This window comes from Petaurus breviceps, unplaced genomic scaffold, assembly GCF_028583685.1.
Source record: "Petaurus breviceps papuanus isolate PSGF00001 unplaced genomic scaffold, PetGlider_PUasm1.0 90895, whole genome shotgun sequence".
Lineage (NCBI taxonomy): Eukaryota > Metazoa > Chordata > Mammalia > Diprotodontia > Petauridae > Petaurus > Petaurus breviceps.
This window is the reverse complement of record NW_027187372.1, coordinates 10,465,191-10,472,805: the sequence shown is the minus strand read 5'-3', so window position 1 is coordinate 10,472,805 and position 7,615 is coordinate 10,465,191.

Genomic DNA, 7,615 nt, shown 5'->3' with positions numbered 1-7,615 from the left:
CTTAGATTATAAGGGTAATGAAGTACATGTATAGAGAAACATGTGGCCAGGAAAAAACAAAAAACAAAAAAACGAGGTCCTACATACTCAGTATTCTTATCTGAGTCCATATCTGCCATTTTATCCAGGGCAGTGTTCTTACTACTTGAATTTATTTTATTTCCTTTGAAAAATTCTCTCTTTGGGGTAGCCACGTGGCGCAGTGTGTAAGAGCACCGGCCCCAGCATTGGGAGACCTGAGATTGGTTCCGGCTTCAGATACTTGGCACCCACACAAAAATAACTGGCTGTGTAACTTTAAGCAAGTTACTTAACCCCGATTGCTTTTTAAAAAATTATCTCTTTGCATGTTTTTATCTCTTCATGCTTTTGCTCTGCTTGTCCTCTGAATTAATTATTTTCATGGCTTTGAATTTTAGAAAGCTAGTGGTGGATATAAGTAGAGAGAAATTGTCTTCTTACTCCATTATTCAAGCTTGATTCCTTCTCAGAGGTTTAACTGTAATCCTAACATGTCTAGGATGCAATTTAATACTGATGCAGAATTTTTAGTAGGAGGAATAAGAGAAGTATAAGACTGAGAAAAAAGTGGCACTCGTATCGAGTAATATATAAATGATCAAAAAGAAGCATTGGTTTACATGCAACATCAAGTTTTCTAGACCAATCAGGAGGATATTGTAGTAGAATATTAACAGATGAAGACCTAATGAGGGTAGCTGGATAACATTTACAATTGAACATAAAAAAGAGTAGTTGAAGATGAAATAATATACATGGGCTCTGACTAGCAGCATTGATGATTTTAACTAAAAACTTCCATGGATTGTATTTTTTCAAGTCTTCATCAGTGGAATCAAAAATCTGTTAACATCAAAGCACTGAAGTATATCCTATCCTAATTCTGTTCAGCCCTTCTCTCAGGCCCTAATGATTTTGTAATTGAGTAAACATAAAATAAAAATATATACATATTTTTAATAAGTACCTACTATGAGCTAAGTCTCATAGCTGGATCTGAGAATACAAAAAAAATGGTGACAAAGAAAAGTAGTTTACTGGGTTCTAATACTATCTGTGATGTGATTTGACCTTAGGCAAACCACTTAATAAGTCATGCATCAGTTTCCACTACAGTAAAAAGAGGCAGTTGGCCTACATGATATGTAAGATAACTTCCAACCCTAAAATTCTAGGAAAAATATGGATTTAATCTCATCTTCTTTTAATTTATTTCATTCTGATTGCAAGATAATGAAAGAGAATTTAAATAAACATCAATAATGAAAAGTTTACAAAATCTCCACCTGCTTATTCTACTGTCAGATAATTTTTTTTTTTTTTGCCTTTTGGATGGCAATTGGGATTAAGTAACTTGCCCAGATAACACAGGCAGTTTTTTTTGTGTGGGTGTTAAGTGCCTGGGGACAGAAACAAACTCCTGGCTCCAGGCCTGTGCTTTACTCACTGCACCACCTAGCTGACCCCTGTCAAATAATTTTTAAATGACTTCATTTTTCTATGAAGAAATGAGGAATCCCATTTGACCAGTGATAAAATTTTTTCATTGGGAGAAATCATCTTGATTTCTAATAAAAGAAAAACAAAATCACATTTTTCAAATACATAATATGTCTCAATTCTAACTTCTCATTTTCAATAACAGCAACAAACATGAAAAAGTTTTCTCCTGAGTAACATTTACATTATGACTATTTTGCAAGATTTCTAAAATTTCATCTGTGAAAGATAGCAAAAAAAATACATCTAGGGGAAAGAAAATTTATGATAAACAGTTTTTCTTTTCTTGTAATTTTCTTCTTATTGAAAAGAAAATAAATACTGTTTTTACCTGGAATAAATTAGTGGATTTTAAAGAATATGAGGAAATAGTATACTTGTTTCATATTATAAAAACAAATTGTCCTTCATAGGTTCCAATCTAATAAGTCAAATGCATGCAATACAAAGATTTTGAAGTACTAAGTAACTCCTTGAAATTCTACAAGGAATTTTAAACAAAACTTAGTAAAGCAATTTTTACTTTGAGTTATATGTGATATAAAATTAAAATTCCATGTGCTAGCAATCATATCATCACCTTTAATCCTGAAACAGGTGGAAAAATAGTCAGAATCAATATCTCTGGATAGAAAACACAGATTAAAGTTAATATAATTATCCAATATTTTTTGGAAAATGTCACAGGGCAATTAAATTCTTGCGTCAGTATTTTTAAACTAGCATTTCATAAAGAATTTGATTTTTACTTCATTTATCTAGATTTAGCTAAATTACTCCCTTCTATTCTATTAGACATCTAAACTTGGTATCTGAAAATGTTGAAAAGAAAAATCTATAGTCATATCACTGAAAAGAGGCCAGAGGCAGGGGAAGGGATCATAGCATCTTTGCTTTCATTTACAAATAAGCTTTTTACATACTACATGTGTTGGTTAGATTCTCTCATTAAAAATAATGTGATTCAATAGGGGGTGGGGAAGTGGATTTGAAGTTGGAAGCACCAATGTTAAATATCAGCTCTATTTCGTACTACCAAAGTGTTTGTTTCAACAAATCACTCAGTCTCTCTGGGTATATTTCCTTATCTGTAATATTTTGAATCTGAGCTAGATGAATATTTTCAGATATATCACCTCAAAATACCAAGAAGCAATGAAAGGGAGCGGTGACAATTTAAGGAAAGATGAATGAGAAACCTAACTAAACAAAGTCCTCAGAAGGGCATTGAAATATTAAAGCATATAGAAAACAACAAAGAGATGAAAGGGGTTGCAAATATATATTTATATATGCATACATTTGAATATGTACATTTATATAAATTAATAAACCCAAGGATTGGAGAAATAACAGCTTTTGACTATAATTTTGCAGACAAAGATGTGACTATAGAGGTAGTTGGAATAGTACTGAAAAGTACAAATAGGGGAAAAGTAGGTAGACCAACTCAAGTGTACCTGAAGAAGTTCTTTTCTTGAGGCAACATGATTTTGAGATCACTTCTCAGGGAGTTTTAAGAAGAAGATATTCCGGGTGGCCTGGTAGCACAGCAAGCAAGAGCACCGGCCCCAGAGCTGGGATTACCTTGGATCGAATCTGGGCTCAGATACTTAGCACCACACCCAGAAATAACTGATTGTGTAACATGGAGCAAGTTACTTAACCCCAATTGCTTTAAAAAATGCTTAAAAGTCCTCTATTCCACTGAATGACCATATTTTCCCCTGAAACATGATACTCAGTTTTGCTGGGTAGGTGATTTTTGGTTTTAATCCCAGCTCCTTTGACCTCCAGAATATCATATTCCAAGCCTTTTGATCCCTCAGTGTAGAAGCTGCCAGATCTTGTGTTATCCTGATTGAGTCTCCACAATATTAAAATTGTTTCTTCCTGGCTGCTTGTGATATTTTTTCCTTGATCTGGGAATTCTGGAACATGGCTATAATATTCCTAGGAGTTTACTTTTTGGGACCTTTTTCAGGAGGTGATCAATGGATTCTTTCCACCTCTATTTTGCCCTCTGGTCCTAAAATATCAGGGCAATTTTCCTTGAGAATTTCTTGAAGGATGATTTCTAGGTTCTTTTTTTGATAATGACTTTCAGGTAGTCCAATAATTTTTAAATTATCTCTCCTGGATCTATTTTCCAGGTCAGTTCTTTTCCCAATGAGATATTTCACATTGCTTTCTATTTTTTTCATTTGTTTGGATCTGTTTAAAAGTCTTAATATATCATAAAGTCACTAGCTCCCATTTGCTCCAATCTAATTCTGAATGATTCTGTTCAGTAAGCTTTTGAGATTCCTTTTCCATCTGGTAAATTTGGATTTCTAATGCATTCTTCTCCTCATTGAGTTTTTGAGCCTCTTTTGCCATCTGAGTAAGTCTGTTTTTAAGGTTTTATTTTCTTCAGTCAGGTTGTTGACTCATTTCATAATTTTCTTTAATCATTCTCATTTGTCTTCCCAATTTTTCCACCGCTTCTCTTATTTGGTTTTCAAAATCCTTCTTTAGGTCCTCTATGGCCTATAACTATCTCATATTTTGGAAGATTTTGGTGCAGGAATTCTGACTTCACTGTCTTCCTTCTGTTCCATGCTTTGCTCCTTTTTGTCCCCAAAATAGGAGTCTAATGTTGGAATCTTCTGTCTGCTTTGTTTCCTTTGTCTGGTCATGTCACCTCTCAGTCACTTGACCCCTGGGCTTTTTGCCACAGTAGGACTCTGCTACCAGACCATGCAGGTTCCTCCCAATTGCTAGGGTTTTCTCAGCTGCAAAAGGTTTTAGTTGGGTGCCCTCTCTGAAGCCTCCACTTTCTCTAGAAAGCTGGTCACACACCTCACGAATTCCACCCTAGACCACAATTTAGATCAAAGCAGGTTAAAACAAGACTGATTACCTCTCAGACTGGTTGCTTGGTCCCCCTACAATCTGAAGGCCTGGAGCTGAAGCTGCAACGTGGCTGCAGATGCGCGGCCACTGTGCCTCAGCCACTTCTCAGCCCTGGGGAAAAGGACGACCACACTCCCAAATGACTGGATGCCAAAGTCCACACTGCACTGACCTCTCTCTTTGTCTTTAGCATCTATGTGTTGAAAATTCTAGAAACTGACACAGCTGCTGGTGATCTGAATTGCCTCCATTCAGCGGCTAGTCAGGCCCACTCTGAGGTGAAAATCTCGGGCTTGTTTGGGGCTGGGGTTGGCTCCCAGAGCGCTGTGCTGGCCAATTTCTGCCAGACTTCCAGGCTGTCCTCAGTGGGAGGTTAGCTTCTCTGTGTCATTTTGTGGGTTCTGTAGCTCCAAAGTTTCTTCAGAGTCACCCATTACATGAATTGGAGGAGGTGGAAGCCAGAGCCCTGAAGAAATCCTGTTTCTACTCCACCATCTTGACTCCCTCCCCCCTTCTTCCTAGTCAGAATATTTTTGAAAGCACTTTAAATGAGTTTTCAGATTACTTTATACACAAAGATATTCATATACATAACTCATAAAATTTGGGGAATATATACTTCCTCCAACAAATTAGAAGAAATAATGTACATATGATGAATCATTGCTAATAAGTATATTTTGAGAGGAAATGACATATTTCCATTATGATGATATTATATTAGTTTATTTTTATAAAAATAAAATAGAATTATTGAACTTCAGACTTTAAAAAATATTGGAGTATCCACTAATTCAATACATGCCTGAATACATGTATACATACAGAATATGTGTGCTCATATACAAATGCACATTACATATATGAACATATTTACATACATATACACATCCAAACAGAGAGGAAGAGACAAAGACAGAAAGCATTTGGGATCATATAATCATAGAATAAGACATTTATATCTGGAAGGTACCTTGCAGAAAATTGAGTGAAACTCGATCATTTTACAATTAAGGAAAAAAAGATGAGATATGTTTAGTGGTTTTATGACTTATCTAGTAAATGTCTGAGATGGGATTTGTAATCATATTTTTTTCTTTCTCTATCTTCCATACCATGCTGCCTCATGTTTGTTTTCTCCTCAACAGAATATATATATTTTTTTCTATAGACAAGAAATGGTTTACATTATTTTATGTATCTCTGTCTCAAAAAATAAAAAAAATCTAGAATATAGTAGTCTTTCAAAAAATGTTTTTGGTCCAAAGAATTAAATTAAAAACCAAAGAACAATGCAAAGATGCATGGTGTATATAAGAAGCATTTAAGAAACTATGAAGGAGAAATAAACTTCCAGGTCACATAAAAAATAAGATGGAAAATAGATATTTTTGCAAATCATAGAATTTTGTGATACCTTGAGGTCATTTGCTTCATCACTCTGATTTTGGTAAGATGAATGAATAAATTACCTCAGATATATCTGTATATTCTGCTTTAATATGATGAATTGATGATCAATAATTTTTCTAAACATCCCATTACAGTATGTTATTATTAATATCATTGTTTTTCATCAAGTTTACTAGAACTATTGTTTTCCACTAAGTCAATTTCATTGAATGGGTACAAAATTAAATTACTGTAAATTCATATTGAGAATATTTTTTATGGAGGGAGGGGTGAAGGCAGGGCAATTGGGTTTGAGTGACTTGTCCAAGGTCACATGGCTAGTAAGTGTTAAGTGTCTGAGGCTGGTTTTGAACTCAGGTGGTCCTGACTCCAGGCCCAGTGCTCTATTCACTGCATCACCTAGCCACCCAGAGAATATTTTTAAAGCACTTTATATGAGTTTAGAGATAACTTTAGACACCAAGGACATGCATATACATCACTCCCAAAATTTGAGGACTATATGCTTCTTCCAATAAATTAGAAGAAATAATTTACATATGATAGAATCATTGCTAATAAGTATATTTGGAGAGGAAATGATATATTGTCATTATGATGGTGTTACTAATTTTTTTTGCATAAAATTAAAATCAGAATTATTAACTTTCAGACTTAAAAAATACTGGGCAATTCTCTAATTCAATATATGCCTGAAAAATAATGAATTTTACAATGCATCTGACAAGGAATAATATATCCTTTATTGAATAAATACCACAAGGTGGTACTCAATAACTCTAGAGGCAGCCCATTTTAGTTTTTGATAACTCACTGTAACTTTGATGTAACTCACAAAATAGTCATAGTTTCTCACAGCAGAAAATATTATTTTTCAATATTTGTCTCTTTTCATTCATAATAATAGATTTGGGGTTGAAAAGGACATTAGAAGACATCAAAAAAAACTTTCTCATTTACTGATGAAAAGCCCAAATAAGTTAAGTGACTTACCCAGAATCATATTACTAATGTGTAAGACAGGGTTCAAATGCACTCTAGCTCTAAGTCAAGCACTTCATTCACTCTGATCCCTATTTTGCTCTTAGTTTTAAAAAAATGGAATATCAATTTTTTATCCAACATACATATAAGAGTGACATATGTAATGGAGTAGTTCTTTAAGGAGGTGCCTTGGAAGTTTAAAAAAAATTCTCTATGAGGTTTATCTATGAAGAGGGTTAAGGTTATATGAATGTCATCTTTTTATTAAGTACTACTACAGTTTTATTACTAATTCCCCTTTGCATCAAATTAAAGACTGCATATGGTTATAACATTGATTTCTTAATTTCATGAAAATTACTCTACCAACAGCTGGTCTCTTGAACAAATGAATATGTCAGTGGCTGATTACAGATTAATGATATAACTATTCTTCAAAAGTGCAACAATTTGCATTTGAATTTGGTCTTCCAACATTTTACAATGCTTAGTTAAGAAAGGGAGTGTTGAATATCGACTTTAAAATTTGTTTCCCTTAGGGTGGAGACATAGGATATTAGACATACAAAATTCCAATAGTGAAGAAGGATAAACTATGATTGAGAGAATCTGAATTCAAAGTTGCTGAGAAGTTCAATTATTTTGTAGATGCTGTTGTATAGAAAGCACTGCATGAAATAATTCTAATCTGACCCCAACATGGCAGCTGAGAAAGTATTACAAGTTGGTTTATTAAGGGGCAGTTGGTTTTCTTTTGTTTTGTTGTGGTTATTGTGTTTTAATTTCAATTTAACTTATTTGA